Below are 19,211 nucleotides of genomic sequence, written 5' to 3' on the forward strand. Positions count from 1 at the left end.
AAGCTATGAATAACATTGCGAAGTATGAGTATTACGGAACACTTAATTTTGCTCAAGAGGAATCTGTATCTGGACCAAGAAGTAGTTGTTCGAACAGAACATGAGAACACTGAATGGATTAAAATTTAAAAAGGTGTGCAACAAGGCTGTATTCTTTCACCATACTTATTCAACCTGTATGCTGAGCAAATAATCCGAGAATCTGTGTTATATGAAGAAGAACGTGGCATCAGGATTGGAGGAAGACTCATTAACAACCTGTGATATGCAGATGATATAACCTTGCTTGCTGCTTATCTAAATCCATAGCATCTTAAAAATAAATGTAGAACTGAAATCTAGAAAGAAGATACCTTATGCAGATTGAAGTTAGTCTGCTTCTATTTCTTGTTGATATTCAGGCCCAATCACTTCTATTTTGATAACCCTTCTTCACCAAAATGACCTGTTATGTTATATTTAAATGCGACTGACAGGACTCTAACACTTCCACAATGGCGGAATGCAGAATTCATTGGAAATATTACCTTTTGTTACATATCTCTTTCTTCTCTGTCTCATTTTTTGCTCACAGTCATGTAGCTACACAGTCTTTCTAAAGATTTTTTTCTCTAAAATATTTTTTTCAGTCTGGCCTTTCCCCCTTATTTATCTGGTTTTAAAACAAAAGTGATGGGGACATACATACAGACTTTAAAAACCTAGCTTTGATCTATGTGCCACACTGAGTTAACAAGGTCTACAAACATTTCAAATGCTTGGCAGATTTTTTCTTCATTTTGTAGTAATTGTTAGATATAAAAAAAGAATTCCCTGTTCTATATTTATGACTGCCTCAGGAAAAAAGCAAATCTGTCCGAAATGCAACACACTCTTTTAATAAAGATGAAATTTTTTTGAGGTTGCATTTATATAGCTTTTCAAAAAAATTACATCCCGTATACTCATGCTTGAAAAAGAATTAGAAGATGTCACACACAAAAAGTTAAAGCCAGTAACAAATATATATTGTTGTTGCTTTTGTTAAGTGCTGTGGAGTCCATTCTTATATAGATTTTCTCAGGCTGTAAATGTTTGCGGGAGCAGAAGACTTCATCTTTCTCCGGCAAAGCAGCTGGTGGGCTCAGACTATTGACATTCCTTACTGTGCAGAGCCACATCACTTCCCAACATATAAATTGTTGTTGTTGTTAAGTGCCGTCGAGTAGGTTCCGACCCATAGCGACCCTGTACAGGGTTTCCGAGGCTGTAAATCTTTACGGGAGCAGAAAGCCTCATCTTTCTACCGCGGAGTGGCTGGTAGTTTCGAACTGCTGACCTTGTGGTTCGCAGCCCGATTCGTAACCACTACGCTACCGGAGATAATCGTAACTTTATTAAACTCTAATTCTAGTACAGTACGTCATATATGTTGTTGTTGTTAAATGCCATCTAGTCCATTCCGTATACAGCCTATATCATATATGTATGAGGTTGGTGCTAATATTGTTAAGTGCCCTTGAGCCGGTTTCAAGTCAAAATAACACTGAATAGCAAGGGGGAGGAACTTCAGGCCCAAGAGTGTATAAGGAGTGCGGAATCATTTGTGTTAAGGTCCGATAACTTGACTTCTGCAGGTCTAGCAAGACCCACTTGAGGTTGGCGCAAACAGCACACACAGACAAAAGCAGCAAACAGCAAGCCAGGTTTATTAAGCTATGAATAGTACATTTCTCTAAAGAGAAGTGGGAGTATCTCTCACGAGTGAGAAATAGCGTTGGCCTTCTATTCTTTCTTCCCCTTTATAGGGTTTTTGACTCCTTTCCCTCAGGTTTAATTTTGATTGGTGGCAGGGTCTAGGTAGCACATATTTTGCATCCCTTTTGATGGTCTGTTGTTAAGTGCTGTCGAGTCGGTTCCCACGCATAGTGACCCTGTATAGGTTTTCCGATGAGCAGCTGGTGAGCTTAAACTGCCAACCTTGCGGAGCAAACCGATTTTGCAGTCCAGCACATTAATCCACAGCGTACCACCAATAATCCTATGATGGTCTGGCTCTACTCTATTTCTCAGAAGGTGTGCAGGGCTCAGTTGCCAGGAAATGTTGATTCAAGTGCCAGGTGTTGGGGTGGGGTTAGGCTGGCTGTTAGGTTCCTCCTCTGGCCCTAGTAATTTGGTCTGGCCTGCCAAGGCAACTGCAGTTATAGCCAACACAGTAGGGGTGAGCTAATTAAATATTTGACTAACTATAGCAGGCTAAGTTTTAAGTTAATAATTTTGTAAGGTCTGCAAATAATGTTATACATTTTGGCAGAACAAAAATGTTTTCTCTCAACCCTACTATAAGGGGTTTCCTAGGAGTGGCTGGTGGGTTTGACTACCTACTTTACAGTTAGCAGTCCAGTGCTTGTCCTACAGCACCACACCAGGACTTCATACAAACAAAAAGCACATATCAAAGTTCACATCCCTTTTCTTTAAATAATGGAATGTAGATTTTTTTTTTTTAAAAAGGCAATTCAAAAAATAAGAAGGCACCAAAAACCCAGACAAGCACTCTAATTAGTTGACACACAATTATCTTGTAAAATTTATGATACTTAGCTTAGATGAACAAATAAACGGGAATGTTCCCAGTTTTCTGGTAGGCACGGGGAACCAGTGAGGGAGTGGCTGTTTCTGGGGCCTGGGGACAGGACAGTGGAAAAGCTATGGAGGATCCTAAGTAAATAGTACAATGAGGAGCAGGAATTTACCTTGAAAGTCCTTGGTGCTTCTTCCCTCAGTTTCAGCCTCAGGCTGAAATGGTTTGTTGTCTAGTTTACATGTAGCATTTTCTGTTCTATCTTGAGAACTGGATTTCTGAAACTTCCTCAAGCTATGAAACTTTTAACAGTGTTTTAGACCCTGGATAAACCAGTAAGTTGGGACTCCTGGTGTGGCGTTGTAGGATAACCACAAGGTCAGTTGTACAAAATCATAAGCTGCTCCTCAGAAACCTTCTACATCAGAATTGACTCCACTGCTCTTAACAACAATAACAACAACATGAAGCAAAAAACATAAACAAATGTTTGAAACAAGAAGATTACTGGCAACAATTCTTATATTTTTGTGTTTCATATTTACCTTGTGTTTTTTTTTTTTTTTTTATATATATATATATTGAGGTACCTTGAATTTACTTGATATTGCTTTTCTAGCCAAAGTTTTCTTTTGTTGTTGCAGTTAAGTAGCGTCAAGCTGGTTCCAACTCATAGTTACCCTGTATAGGGTTTCTGAGGAGTGACTGGTAAGTTTGAGTCACCAAGCTTGTGGTTCAAACTGACCTTGCAGTTGAGTACTTGTTCTACATGCCACACCAGGATTCATGTCTTCTTAAGTCCCACCAAATTATTGTGTGGGACCATAGAAATAGGGTGTTCAGGACTCTCCCACTGGAATTAGCTAGTTTCATCATCCCACTAAATTTAAAAGGAGCCATCTTAGAAACAAGAACTGACATCCAAAGACCATCAAGAAAGAAGAGCATGAGTGGAGCATGATATCCCTAACCACAAAAGTGTCAGCAGCAGAGGTGGTGGCAGAGGTGTTGAAACAGAGAGATAGAACAGCTTCTAATTTACGACCTGTGGCTGGAGTAAAGCTGAGTGTCTATTGTCAGACCACTGGCTTGAAGAATGTACCCTTTGGCCATTTAAGCCTGGCTAAAGGAGCTTTGTAAAACTTGTTCCAAGTCTAGTAGAGCCCCAGGGAGTCACATTACTGAGAAATCAAAGATAAGAGTGAGGCATGCCTACAATATGACATAAAAGAGGTGTTCCTGATTGTAGCACTCTTCCATCTGGAGTTGTTTCTTATCCTGAATTGTATCTTGTTCACTTCTCTAATAAAACCCACAATTGTGAGTATTGTCTGTAAGTTCTCTGTAGCCATTGCAATGGGTTATTGAATACAGATGTGAAGCAGAGTGGGAGGGATGGTTGATGTTAGACTAAAGATGGTTGTAGAGTGGAGGTATGCCTGACATCTGTTTCATAGTAATTGGCTTTGGGCTGATTTTTCGCTTGATTCTTCTTCCCCCTTCTGAAGCAAGGGCAAGTTAGACACAGCCTCTATGCATGTTTTGCAGATGTCATAAGAAGGAATTGGCCTTATTATTCTGTATAATGAAGTTGTTGTCTGTGACCTGGTAAAGTTCATTATATATCTCATATGTAAGGAGTCCTGGTATGACATCGCAGGATAATGCACTGGACCACAAGGTCAGTTTTACCACAAGGTCAGCAGTTCAAACCCATCAGCCATGCCTCAGAAACACTATATAGGGTTGCTATGGGTCAGAACTTACTTGATGGCACTTAAAAACAACAAGGCAAGGGATGCAGTAATTAAATGTTGTTCTATCCTAAGTTGAAAATCAGAAGCTTCTGGAAAAAAACATTTGGAAATTGATATTCTGTATTTCATGAATTAAGTTTTTCCCCCCAATAATTACACTGCCATGACAATGTAACACCATTCACATACTAGGTAAGAAGTATGTGTAATTATACTACTAGATGTTTGTAACTTTGAATTCACAATGTGTCATTAATATATTATTCCAAAGATGAGGATATTTTAATCACTGTCACCTATAAATTATTTTTGTCAATTTTTAAATCTTTTAAACAGCTCTTGAGATGGGACTAGATGGGACTAGATGGGACTGTTTAAGGATAAATCTGTGCCACAAGATAACTTCAATTATTTCAACTCTGTTAAACTTTATATATTTTTTAAGTTTTTATTGTGAATTGAGTGATAGTTTACATGGGAGAACACCAGTTTTACACTCATTGTTTCATTACAATGATTGTAGTCTCCTCCATGCATCATCATTGAACAGTATTTGCTTCTATTCCTTTTTTTGGTGGGGAGGGGAATGTACACAAAATCACTTAGGAATATACATTCATTTAAACAACCAAAGGGCACATTCTGCAAGACTGCCTTCTGCTATGTGTCTGCTCTTGTATTCCCATTGAGTTTCAATCTTAGAAGGGAGTTTGCCCTGAGGGGACCTGACCACTTGCCTTGATGTCTTCTGGGCTGGCAACTTACTTGTTCTTGTAGCAGTAGTCAGTCAGACAGCAATTATTGTTTAGTATTTTTCCTGTTGGTCTTTCTTTCAAGAAGTATCTTCTGTTTTTCTAGCCACTCCAGAATTGGTTATTTACCTCTGTTTTATTTAGCCCATGCAAACCTGCCACAGTGTTATCTACCTTAAAACTTAACATTTTTTAAAAAAACATTTATTTCTCGAACCATGAAAGATTTTACTGTAAGCTAAAATTTCCTTGTTATACATAACAAAAAATAATATATAAATGTCTATTTTTTTTTAAATAAAGCCATACATGGATAAAATAACATTTTGTAGGCCCAATTGATGTTTTAATTGGGTGGTACATTTATTCAACTCAGTAAACTCAGGTTGGCCACTGTGCAATCTTTTGTGGGAAAAAGAAAAAGAAAAAAATGAATAGACATATCAAGAAATGAGACCAAATGGCCAAGGAAGTTTATAATAGCTGTAGGTTATAATGCAGGTGTTGGAGTTCTGAGGCATGGACATTAAAATGATTATTATTAACACATTTGAAAAAAATGTTAAATGGAGGGAAATATGAACATTTATCCAGAGACAAAGTCTATGTAAAATAAATTAAAAGAATTGTGTGAAAATCCTATCTTTATAAACTATTTTTAAAAATAAAGAATTTGGTAGATTACTTGTATCACATTTAGACCCTACAGAAGAAAGGAATAGTTGATTATAAGATAAATCAATAAAAACACAAACTGATGCCCACAGGAAGACCTGGGGGACTCTTGGGCCCAGAGTCAGTGACATAGCCACAGAGGACTAGAGTGGAGAGTGAAGCATCCAGCTGATAAGAAGAGAGGGCATATGCATAAGAACACCCATACTTGCAGATAATACCCACTTATCCTGGCTTCAGTGACTGGATGATCAGAGCTCAACCAGAAGTAAAAAGAAGAGGGGAAAAAAAATGTTGCACAACTTAAAGAATATAACCAATGCCACTGAATCGCTGAGTCCCGGTGTGGCACTGTGAGTTAATGTGCTGGACTGCAAAGCCACTTTGAGCTCTTAGTTCAGTGATTCAAGCTCACCAGCTGCTCCTTGGAAACCCTATACAGGAACCAACTCAATGACATTTAACAATAACAACAGAATCATATATGTTGAAACTGCTCAATTGATGTATGTTTTGTTGTTTATATTCTCAACCACAACACACTTTTAAAATAAAAATAACATTTATAAATGCAGAAAATATTATGTTCAAATACACATGGAACATTTTGTAAAACTGACCAATTATGCCACAAAATAAGTTTCATCATAATTCGAAGGATTTTCTGATAACAGATAATTTAAGCTATTACTCAATATAAAATAGCTTTTTTTTTTGAATCCCTAAAAGCTTTGAAGTTAAGCCGTATACTTAAAAATAACTCATGGGTTACTTCAAAATGAAAATTAGAAAATATTTTGAATAAATTACATAAAACAGTGCTATAAAATGATGCTTATCCAAACATGCAAGGGTTAGGCAGCTAGAGAAAAGCATTTAGTTCTAAATTCGCAAATTAGTGGAAAAAAAAAAAAAGGTTTAACACTCATAATGATAAGCAAATTAAACCCTAAAATGATGAAAATGAAAGGAAATTCAATAACATTAAAATATAAATGCATTAAAGTCAACAAACCTAAAAACTGATTTTTGTGATTTTGTTGTCCAGGAGCAGAGGTCCCTGGGACCATCAAGGGAGAAGAGTGGAATGCATGACCCTACCTAGAGAAGCAATGACTCCAGAGATGGAGGCAGAAATGATGACGTGGAGAGAAGGAATGGCTGGGGACTCTAGACCCAGAGAGGGTGAGGGGCTGTATGCTGACGACTCAGGGGTGGGGTAGGGGTGGAGGCTTGCAGGGTATATACCCTTTAGTTGGTTGATGATGCATGGAAGGGATTGTAATCATGGCAATAAAATGATATACGATAGGATGAATGTAAAGCTAATGATCTCCCATGTAAACTATCACATAATTCACAATAAAACATTATTTTTTTTAAGTTGATATTTGGTAAATGTAAATAAAAACATTCACCTCTTAATATAATTGATGAGAAAATAAGAAATTGAGGGGGAAAGTTTGAAATAAAAGGAAACATAATTACATATCCTACAGATGTTAGGCAGTAAAAAATATGCTATTATGTACTAATATTAGAAGTAACTATTTACATTTAAAAAAATCTTGCAAAATATTTTACCAAAGTTAAAATTAGAAATAATTTTTAAAAATCCTCAATTCTCTATGTCCATTAAAAAACTTTAATCTGTAACATAAAGCTCCCATAAAGGAAATTCCAGAACCAGATTTGCTCACCAATTAATTCTTTCAGACATTTCAAATTGAATGACTATTTTACAGAAACTCTTTCAGATGATAGGAAAAGTAGTTAATACTTTCAAACTTGCTTTATAAGACCAGCATATTGTTGAAAACAAAAGTTAAAAGGGTATTACATTGCTACTAAGTGTCATCAAGTCCTTTCATACTCATAGTGATTCAGTGTAGTGTTTCTAAAAAGAAGCTGGTGGGTTTGATTTACCAATGTTGCAGTTAGTAGACCAATGCTTACCCTATATCATCACATAGGAATAATAAATGACAGAACAGTTACAAAATCTTAAACAAAATATGAGCTAATGTAAATTGTTGTTGTTAGATGCAACTCTATACAACAAAATGAAACATTATCTGGTCCTTTGCCATCCTCACAATCTTTTCTATGTTTGAACACGTTGTTGCAGCCACTGTATTGTTGATTGTCTTCCTCTTTTTAGATGACATTCTACATTACCAGGTATAATGTCCTTCTGCAGGGATTGTCTCATCTGGTAATTACATAGTCAAAGCACTTGAGACAAAGTGTAGCCATTGTTCTTAAGGAACATTTCAACTGTACTTCTTCCAAGATGGATGCTTGTTCTTCTGACAGTTCAGGGTATAATCAATATTCTTTGCCAATATGGCAATTCAAGGGAATCAATATTCATTTTTAAGGTTTTCCATGCACACCAAACCAAACCAAACTCACTGCCATCAAGTGGGTTCCAACTCATAACAACCCTGGACAGGGTTTCTGAGGTTGTCAATCTTTACTGGAACAAAAAGCCTCATCTTTTCCCATGATGGCTGATGGGTTTGCACTGTTGCCTTATGGTTAACAGGCCAGTGCTTATCCTAGATAGCACTACCATAATCCTTTTCCATGCATATGAGGTGATAAAAAATACCATGGTTTGAATCAAGCTCACCTTAGTCCTCAATGTGACATCTTTACTCTTTAAGACTTCAATTTTTTTTTTTAATTTTTGTAACAGATTTGCCAAATACAATTCATTCTTTGATTTATTGATTGCGCTTCCATATGCATTGATTTTGGATCCAAGCAAAGTGAAATTCTTGACAACTTGAACCTTTTCTCTGTTTATCATGTAGTTGTTTCCTGAGCTAGTTGTGAGGATTTTTGTTTTCTTTATGTTGAATTATAATTCATACTTAGGGAGGTGGTCTTTGATCTTCATCAGTAAATGTTATGCGTTCAGCAAGTAATATTTTGTGGTCTGCCTATCACAGGTTGTAATGAGTTTTTTTTTTAAATCCTAATGTTGTGTTCTTCATATTGCTCCGCTTCTCTGATTAATGGTTCAGCATAAAAAACTTAAAAATATGATGAAATATATAATTCTGACACACACCTTTCCTAATTTCAACCAATATCTCCTTATTCCATTCTAATGACTGTCTCTTGATCTATGTACAGTTTCCCCATGAGCACTATTAAGTGTTCTGGAATTTTCATTTTTCTCAATGTTATCCATGGTTTGTTATGATCAAGACACAGTAGAATGGTTTTGCATTGTAAATTAGCAATATATAAACAAAAAGATGACACATTATGACCACGTTGAGTTACTTCCAGGAATGTGTGTTTACTTTTATATTATATAGTAATCCAAAAGAATTCACTATATTCATAGGATAAAGGGGAAAACAATCTTGATTATGTCAACAGCAGAAGCACTTAATAAAATTCAAAATCAGTTCAGAATTAAAAAGAAATAAAGATCTTAACCAACTCAGAATAGCTGGAAGTATCTTTAACCTAGTATTTTAGAAAATAATTGCAGCAAAAGTCATATTTAGCAGTGAATTATCAAAAGCCTTTTGTGCTTAGAAAAATGGTAAGTTTGTATGGTAGCACCAATTTTATTCAATATTGAACTGGAAAACAAAGCTTTTTTTTTTTGTAAGAAACAGCAATAAAAGGAAATACAAGAAAGCCTATTTTCCCCCCACAGATGCCATGATTATGAATACAAAAACTCCAAAAGAAACTATAATAAATGATTGAAATTAATTATTGAATTTAACAAAGTCACTGAATGTAAGGTCTAAATGAAAGCATTTACTTTTTTACTGGGACTGCAAAGTTGTTTTGAACTTCAAGGTCAGTGATTCAAGCTCACCAGCTGCTCCTTGGAAACCCTATATACAGGGTCACTATGAGTCAGAACCTACTCAACAACACTTAACAACAACAACAATCAATAAATTAGAAAATGAAGTGTAAAATTATATATTTGAAAATAGCTTTAAAAATATCAGATCACTAAGAATAAGTCTGATGCAAGACTTCTGCAGGTAAAATTACAAAAACAAAGACCTAAATAAATGGAGGAATACCATATATCCAGGAGTCCTGGTGTGGTGCTGTAGGATAAGTACTGGACTGCTAACCACAAACTAATTGCAAGTTTGGTAGTTCAAACCCACCAGCAGCTTCTCAGAAACACTACACCTATGAGGTAAAAAAAAAAAAAAGAGTCCAAACGGACTCAACAACACTTAAAAACAACAGTCATATACTTATAGATTAGTAATCTCAATGTTTTAATTATTTTATTTCTCTGAAAATTAATCTAAAGAGACAATACAAACCCAGTTAAATTCCCAAGAAGCTTTGTGATGTGTAGGTGCATATTTTTGGTAGAAGTTGACAAGCTGATTTAATAGATGTTTCTGGAACATGAGCTGGCAAACAGGTCACCACCTATCTGAAAGTTTGTTTTACGGTGATGGCATTTTGTGTTGTTATGATAGTATGGAAGCTCTGTGTCATCGATACTTCAGGTCAATAGGGTCACCTATTCCAGAGTAGCAAGAAAGACCAAATGCCATATTACAGTGTACGCATTGAAAGGTACAATTGCATATTGAAGACCTGTTTGTGTTAGTGAAGAATATGCAAAAGGGAAGTGAGAAAAAAAAATTAGGTTAGAATGACTGAGTGCAACTTGGGACACACCTGTTGAGATCAAGTTATATAAGAAACCAAAAGCATCAGCAAAGTTGCTGATAACTATTGATTGATTCTAATGAACTAAAATGAGAAAGAATGTGCTCAGTTATCTAAGATATTAACTGGTCACAAGCACGATCCAAAATAGTTTTTCCTAATCTTGACAAATAGGTTAGTCTAAGAGGTAGGGGAAGTGACAAAATAATCAGAGAATGTTAATGCAAAATTCACAAGCAGTACAAGGGTGATGCATTGTGAATTATTTTCATCTTTTTAAAATACCCAGTCATTCATTTCCCATCTGGTCCATGGAATACCTAGAGTTTTGAGTGGTTTTAAAGCTTATTGGTATGAAAAGCTGAAAAGAGGTAATGTGGCTTGCAAACCTTAAAGTACTTACCTTACAACCACGTGAATTACACTCACCCACTTTTTAAAATTAGTAAAATACTTACCTGATTCATAGGCTTCAAATTTTCTCCCTAAGTACCTTCTATGGCAGAAAAGAAAGTGAAGGCAAACTTCCTGGGCTCTGGGTGAGCCAAACTAATTATCAGAAGCAAGCATAATATTTATTTGCCACCTGGTGTTTTATCTTAAAATTTTGTGCTTATTTTGTAGTCCACTCCTTAGCACACCTATGTTTGACTTAATATGAAACAATGTTTCATATTATGTGAAACAATAACATTGATGTTCTTGAATGCTCTGTCAACACCTGTCACAAATGCAAATCTCCATGGGAATGTACTTGTTTGTGTGATTTGAAAAGCATTGCTGTAAGAAAAAGTCTTTGAAACTATTAACTGTGAAAGGCCATAGGAGTATTGTTTATTACTGTTGCTATTATTATTATTATTTATCACAAGATCATTGCTCTAGGAAGACAATGAGTTAAGAGTACTAACAGCTATATGCAACCACCCTTTCTCTGGAGATCTGCTAGAATGGTAGATGTACTGTGGTGATGCCTGCAATGGGTATGCACTGTGGAGAGATGCTTGATGTTTGCTTCAGGGCCAAGTTGTCTTAGGATTTCTTTGCTTTCCATTCTTGTAATTTATATTATTGCCTGCTACCTGAGAGTATGGGATGTTTCCCCTTAAGATCCTTATTGTGTCTCAACAAATCACTGAGCCCAAGGCTCTTATCAAAGCCAAGGTTGTCAGACACTACTTGACAATTTAAGTGCATATGTACCTGCCATGAGTTATTTATCTGCTTGGTAATCAATTTAGCCATAAATACTAATGTAAGAAAAGAGAAACTAATTAAAATTAGCATACTCGAATCAATAATCCTTCCAAAGATGATCAGTGGCAAGGAGAACCAGATAACTAATAAATCAATTAAACATAGATTTAGTTTTCTCCCTTTTACCCTGGAGTGATAGAGCACAAGACAAGAATTTGTTTAGCAGCATGAAATAAAAAACGCCTTATGTCTGAAGAGAATTCAAGTCATTTGCTTGGCAGAAGAAAGCATCTTAAATATCTAGTGATTTTGTTTCTTCTTCCCTCTATATACTTCAAATATTCCACATCCTAAAAAAAGTGTAGGGTAGAAAGGCCTACAAAGAAGACAGTATATAATATAAGAATAAGGAAGGCAAAGCTCAAATTTCGACGTCACCACTTATTAGCTATGTGACTTTTGGGAAATGATTTAATTTTTCAGAATCTTGGCTGAAAAATTTCTCAGTTGCAATATGTAAATATGGTACACTTCTATGGAACAAAGAAGGTAATAAAGTCATGTGCAGTAAAATGTTCATTCAGGCAATATCTGACCCCACATGCATCTGTGTTTCCAAAATGTTATAGAAGAGTTTAGAATCCTGATCCAGTTCAGAGAAAAAAAACAGAAAATGCAACAGTTTCTGGCATATAGTATATAGTATGTATATCCAATCTGTAAGATGAGGGGGGCACCAATAATTGGTGGAATATGGATAAAAAAGATAATGGAATTTTCCCACATATTGTTTGAAGCTGTCTCATATACAAAGCAATTGTTCTGCCAGAATATAATGTTGTTGTTGTTAGATGCCTTTGAGTTGGTACCAACTCATAGCTACCCTATGCACAACAGAACAAAACACGGCCCAGTCCTGGGCCAATCTCACAACTGTTGCCACGCTTGATATCATTGATGCTGCAACTTTGCCAATCCATCTCTCTGGATATCTTCCTCTTTTCCTCTGACCCTCCACCTTACCAAACATGGTTGCATTGTCCAGCAACTGGTCCCTCCTGACAACGTGTCTGAACTATGAGAGACAAAGTTTGGCCATCCTGGCCTCCAAGGAACGCTCTGACTGCACTTCATCCAACAAAGTTGGTTCTTTTGGTAGCCCATGGTACTTTCAATATTCTCCTCCAACAACATAACTCAAAAGCATCAATTCTTCTACGGTCTTCCTTATTCACTGTCCACCTTTGGCATGCATATAAGGTTATTGAAGATACCAGGGTTAGGGTCAGGTGCACCTTAGTCTTCAAGCTGACTTCTTTGCTCTTCAACAAGATCTTGTGCAGAAGATTTGCCTAATGCAATACGTCCTTTGATTTCTTGACTGCTGCTTCCATGAGTGTTGATAGTTGATCCATGAAGAATGAAGTCCTTGACAACTTCGATCTTTTCTCCGTTGATAAGAATGTTGTTTATTGGTCCAGTGGTGAGGATTTTTGTTTTCTTGACATTGAGATGTAATCTATATCGAAGGCTGTGCTCTTTGATCTTCATCAGTAAATGTTTTAAGTCCTCTTCACTTTCAGCAAGCAAGGTTGTATCATCTGCATATTGCAGGTTGTTAATGAGTCTTCCTCCAATGCTGATGCCACCTTTGTCTTCATAGAACCCAGCTTCTCAGATTATTTGTTCAGCATACAGATTGAGTATGTATGGTGAAAGAATACAACCCTGTTGCACACCTTTCTTAATGTTAAACTATTCAATGTTTCCATGTTCTGTTTGAACAGCTGCCTCTTGGTCCATGTACAGAATCCTTATGAGCACAATTAAGTGTTCAGGAATACTAATACTTTGCAATATTGTACATAGCTGGCAAGAACCAAAAAAACCAAAACCCTTGCAGAAGCAAAAAAGCACAGCTAAACATCTTTCTGGTATTCTCTGATTTCAGCCAAGATCCATCAGACATCAGCAATGATATCCCTCATTCCATGTCCTCTTCTGAATCCGGCTTGAGCCTCTTGAAGTTCTCTGTCAATGTATGCTTGCAGCCATTTCTGTATTACCTTTAGTAAAACTAAATCTATAGTAAAACCAGTAAATATATGGTAAAATCAGAATAAAATAGTACAGTACATATATAACCTATAATGCACATGTCATGATAGTCATAATAACTGCCTATTTACTAGCTTATTATGTACTGTACCATACTTTGCAGCAAAAAAGTTTTACTGTATCACAATGTTTGCCTAGATTATAGCAGGAACATACAATCTTTTAATCACATCACTTTTGAGTGTAATAGTATTGCCTGTTTAATTTTCATTAAAAATATTTCTATGAAATGTATCATGACTTCCAAAAGCAACAAAATCAGAGTGGTATAATAGCAACAGCATGAAACAAAGTCTATTTGAAAGTGCAACAACAAGATTACTAAATAATAGGAATGAGTGCTATTGCTGGTGATTTGGGCATGTCACATTTAACAATCATGACGATCCTCAAAACAAAGAAAATGTCTCCAAGCTGTGAAAGGATTGGCTTCAATGAAAGCTACAAGGCTAATTCTTATCCTGATGGGGATGCCTGGTGTGACGCTGTAAGATCAGCACTGGGCTGCAGACTGCAATTTCAGCAGTTGTAACCTACCAGCTTCTCCTTGGAAACCTGATACAGGTTATTATGAAACAGAATCTACTTGATGGCACTTAACAACAGCATGCTTATGATCACTTCTAAGACACTGTTTGAGATGTTTACAGAAAAATCAGGTCAAGACTACAGTATGGTGTTTGCCTAACATCCAAATTATATAACGTCCTATTACATAAGAGTAGACCTGGTGTGGCACTATGGGTTAATGCGCCAGATGACAAAGTTGTTTGAACTGCAAGTTCAGGTGTTCAAGCTCACCAGCTGCTCCTCAGAAACCCTATAAAGGGTCGCTATGGGTCAGAACAAACTCGACAGCACTTAACAACAACAATGTTAATACTATATCTAATATTGTTTGGGGAATGTTCAGTACAAAGTTCTCTGTGGAGTTGGCATGGGGAAATGTTGAAGATATCCACTGCATGAAATAAACCATGTTTATACATAAGTATAACATAAGTAAGGAGTCTTGGTGTGGCGCTGTCGGCTAATGCATCAGACTGCAAAGTTGTTTGAACTGCAAAGTTGGTGATTCAAGCTCACCAGCTGCTCCTTGGAAACCCTATACAGGGTTGCTATGGGTCGGAATCGACTTGATGGCACTTAACAACAACAACATACACAAGTAAATTACAGACCCGAATGAGTGCATGGCTCCTTTCTGCCTCTGGTAACTACTAAGAAACTTCACTCTCTATCCATTAGCTTTTTCTTGTTATTTTTATAAGTCGATGTTGTTATGTGTTGTTGAATCAATTCTGACTCATAGCGACCATGCCTCTGGTTTTGGAGGAGAAGCTGGTGGCTTTGTTCCACCGACGTTGCAGTTCAAACCTTGCGGTCCAGTGCATTATCTTGTAGCACCACATTGAGTCCTGGTATAGAGTTGTAGGATATGCACTGGACTGTTAACCACATAGTCAGCAGTTCAAATCAATCTTTCACTTCTTGGAAATCCCATACAGGGTCACTATGCACAAACTTGACTGCACTTAACAAAAACAACAAAAACATATAATGTTTGTTGTTTCATAACTGATTTATTTCACTTAGAATAGTATCTTCATACTCCATCTATATGGTGGCCTGTATCATTTTGTCATATCTCCTACTGGGTGAATAGTATCCCACTGTATGTATACATAAGATTTTAAAATTTCATTCATCTGTTGATGGGCATCTAGGTTGTGTGCATCTTTTTGCTATTGTGAAAACAGCTGCAAAAGTTTAACATTGTAAAAGTTTAAATCTCTGCTTTCAAGTCTTTTGGATGAGTGTTTTTGTTTGCACTTAAGTATGCAGGTGCACTCTAGGGAAAAGTGAGACCCAAAGCTGGCAAAGCAAATTGGGTAAATAGGGAGAATTTATTGCTTTATCTAAGGGATTTGAGCTTGTTCTAAAGAGTAGTTTTTGAAAGATTTTTTAAAGCAAGGATATAACAAAATGGATTTTAATTAAACATAGCAAGCACTTACAGAATATTTGATACATGACAGGAACTATGTTAGGTCCTGGCTATATAAAGATAAATGAGCTCTGAAGCATATCTTTAGTGTGATTACACTATAAGCTTTAAAACAGAAACAGATGCATATACAGTAATTACAAGTACTTGTGTGGACATACCTGTTGAGATCAAGTTAAGTAATAAACGATAAACATTGGCAAAGTTACTGATAATTATTGATTGACTCTAATGAACTTGAGTCTTGGTTTGCTCTGTAGGCTAAGCACTGGATTACAAGGTTGGTTTGAAAAATACAGGGTATCTATGAGTGGAAACTGAGTCCATGGCATTAATCAACAACAATACTATGGATGGGTATTCTAGTGTGATGCTGTAAAATCTACACTGGACTGTGAGCAATACCGTGGAAACCAGGGGTTGCTATGAGTTGGAACCAACTTAACAGCCCTTAACAACAACAACATATTATGGGTGAGGTGGTGGTGGTGGTGGAGGTGCTGTGCCATGGAGTTGTTTCTGACTCGCAGTGACCCTGCATAGGATTTCCAAGGCTGTAAATCTTTATGGAAGCAGAAAACCTCATCTTTCCCCTGCAGTATTTTCTTTTTTTTTCCCTGCAGTAGTTTTGAAAGGCTGACCTTGAGGTTAGCAGCCCTACTCATAACTACCACACATCCAGAGACACATGCAAAAGAATGGAAGAAAAAGCACTGGGTTGTGTTATGGGAACTATCAGCTGTCCAGTTTTCTGAAGCCTAGAGTGTACCTATGGGAGCCTTTGTAGTGTAATGGATTATGAGTACAACTGCAACTGCAAAGTCTGAGTTCAAAACTACCAGCTGCTCCAAAGAGAAAGATAAAACTTTCTGCTTCTGTAAAAATTTACAGATTTAGGAGTAGGCTAATATAGTGGATTAGGGAGATGTACTGTGCAGACCTCCAACAGTAATAACACAGAATACTGGATGAAGCAGATTCAGGACACAGTCCCAGAACTCATATAAAGGACTATTTAGAAGGATCGAAGACTTACTGCTAGTGAGATTTGTTGCAGAGGCAAGAAAAGTGGCATTTTCTGATCTGCAGTGGCCAGCAGCTCCTGGAAAGGCCATCTTGATTGTGTCGGAGCAAAAACAAGATCAGAGGAGTGGTCCCACTGCAAAGGTTTGACCGATAATTGGAAATAAAGGTGTGACTCTTTTTTCATGTTCATTGGTCTCTCACTGTCTGTGTACCTCCACTCTGGTGACTAGAGGAGGTGCCTGAACAAGTAGATGCCCCAACCCCAATCCCTGAGGGATCTACTATGCATGCACACAGATCTGTTCAGCAAAGACCACAGCATGCAGAATCTATGAAAGGGAAAGTCAACAGGAACTAATTAAAGCAGAATGTTCTCCCAGAATGAATGTCTGCAGCTGGCTGAGTGAGGGGTGTTACAGTCATACTCATATTTTGCTACTTTTTGATGTGTGTGATTATAGATTGTAGTATCCAATTTTATTTATTTATTTGCTGTTGTGGTTTTATTTATTTATTTATGGTTCCCTTTTACTTTTTTTTTTTTTGGCGGGGAAGTTTTTTTCTTTCCCCACACTACCCAAGAAAAGACAGCAATTGTGGTTATATAACCAAGCAAAAATAATACCTTATAAAATCACACCATCTAGGAAAGATCCAATACCAACTGCTATACACCAGATAGACAGACAACACTTGCTACAGTTACTCTGAGTTGAGTAATAAGAAAAGTGAAAAGGTAAGTCCATCTCCTGATCTCCTGATTACATGTACATGAAGACAATCAGAGAGCCTAATAATATATCAATATACAGTCATCTAATTATTGAAAACACATCTAATTATTGAAGATACCCAAAAGACAGTCAAAGATATCAACACATGTCCAGAAACAAGATAGAGTAACTGAAAAAAATGAGCTCCAGGTAGACCTAGACTTCCCATTGGAAGGAGGGTCAGCTTTGGAAATGCCTAAGAAAGAATTCAGGAAAATAATATTAAGGTGCATCCAAAACTCCACAGAAAGGTCGAGAAAAATAAGGAAGAAGTCAGGAAAGTGCTACAGGAGCAATCAAATAAGACAGATACAACGTTGAAAACAATTCAAAACCTGCAAAAGGAGGTTTATAAGTGAATGATAATAAAATATTAGAAATGGACAACACATTGAAAGGGCAAAGGACTAGAATATAAGAGATGGAAGCCAGAACAAGTGAGCTGGAAGTAAAATTTCTTAATGCTGCTGAGATAGAATTGCAAGCAGAAAAAAGGATTTAGAAAATCTGAAGAAAGTCTAATATTCATGTGGAACAACATTAAGAGGAGTAACAAGAATTACTGGTATTCTGGAACAGGAAGAATCATGGAAGACCACAGAGGAACTAGTTGAAGAGCTTCTAGAAGAAAATTTCCCTAACATTCTGAAAAATGAAAAGATAAACATTCAAGAAGCTGAATGAAACCCAGGAAGTATAGACTCCAAAAGAAAATCACTAAGACATATAATCAAGTTCTCCAAAATCAAAGCTAAGAAAAGAATCCTAAAAGTGGCTAGGGAAAAAGAAATTATTTTTACAAAGGCAAGCAAATAAGATTAAGCTCTGATCTTTCAGCAGAAACCAGCAGGCAAGAAGGCAATATATATATATATATATAAAAGAAAAAAAAATACAACAACAAAAAACTGCCAATCAAGAGTCATCTATCCAACAAAGCTGTCACTCAAATACTATGGTATAATAAAACATTCCAGGATTAACAGAAGCTAAGGGATTTGTCAAAGCCAACCCAGCATCCCAAAACACCCTAAAGGGAGAAATACCACAGAGTACCAGGTGAAGCGGGTTCAGGGAAGAATTCCAAAACTCTGAACCACATAGGGAGGAATATTTACAAAGTTTGAAGGCTTATAGTTAGCAGAACTTGTAGTGGAAGTAAGAAATTACATACTTTTGAATATGCCAGGCTCAGCAGCCCAGAGCTGACAACTTGAGCAAGACCAAATAGGAAGACCAAGCAAGGGAGCAGACCCACCACAGAATAACACAATGGAAACCTTGGAGCAAAGGTGGTCAATACACTTTGTCGGTTTTGCTTTGTTCTGATTATGTTTTTTTGGTATCTGTTAATTGCACTGTTTGTGCACCTCCATTCTGGTGACTAGAGGGGGTGCCTGAGTGAGTGGACACTCCCCACCCCCATCACTGGTAGGTTCTTTTGCCACGCATGCACACAGATACACTCAGCCCAAGAGCGAGCCCTGAACCATTTTTTAGTAGGGAAAAGGCCAGAACAAGGGATGTAGAGAGAGAAAGAGAGTTTAAAAACAAAACAGGCTGACATTAAATAATATCCTGAGGTACATAATAACCATCAGTGGCATCTTGAAATTTATCAGGTGGCCTTGAAGGCAAGAAGCTGAAAGAGGATATTAAAAT

Source organism: Chrysochloris asiatica, unplaced genomic scaffold (genome assembly GCF_000296735.1).
Source record: "Chrysochloris asiatica unplaced genomic scaffold, ChrAsi1.0 scaffold00048, whole genome shotgun sequence".
Lineage (NCBI taxonomy): Eukaryota > Metazoa > Chordata > Mammalia > Afrosoricida > Chrysochloridae > Chrysochloris > Chrysochloris asiatica.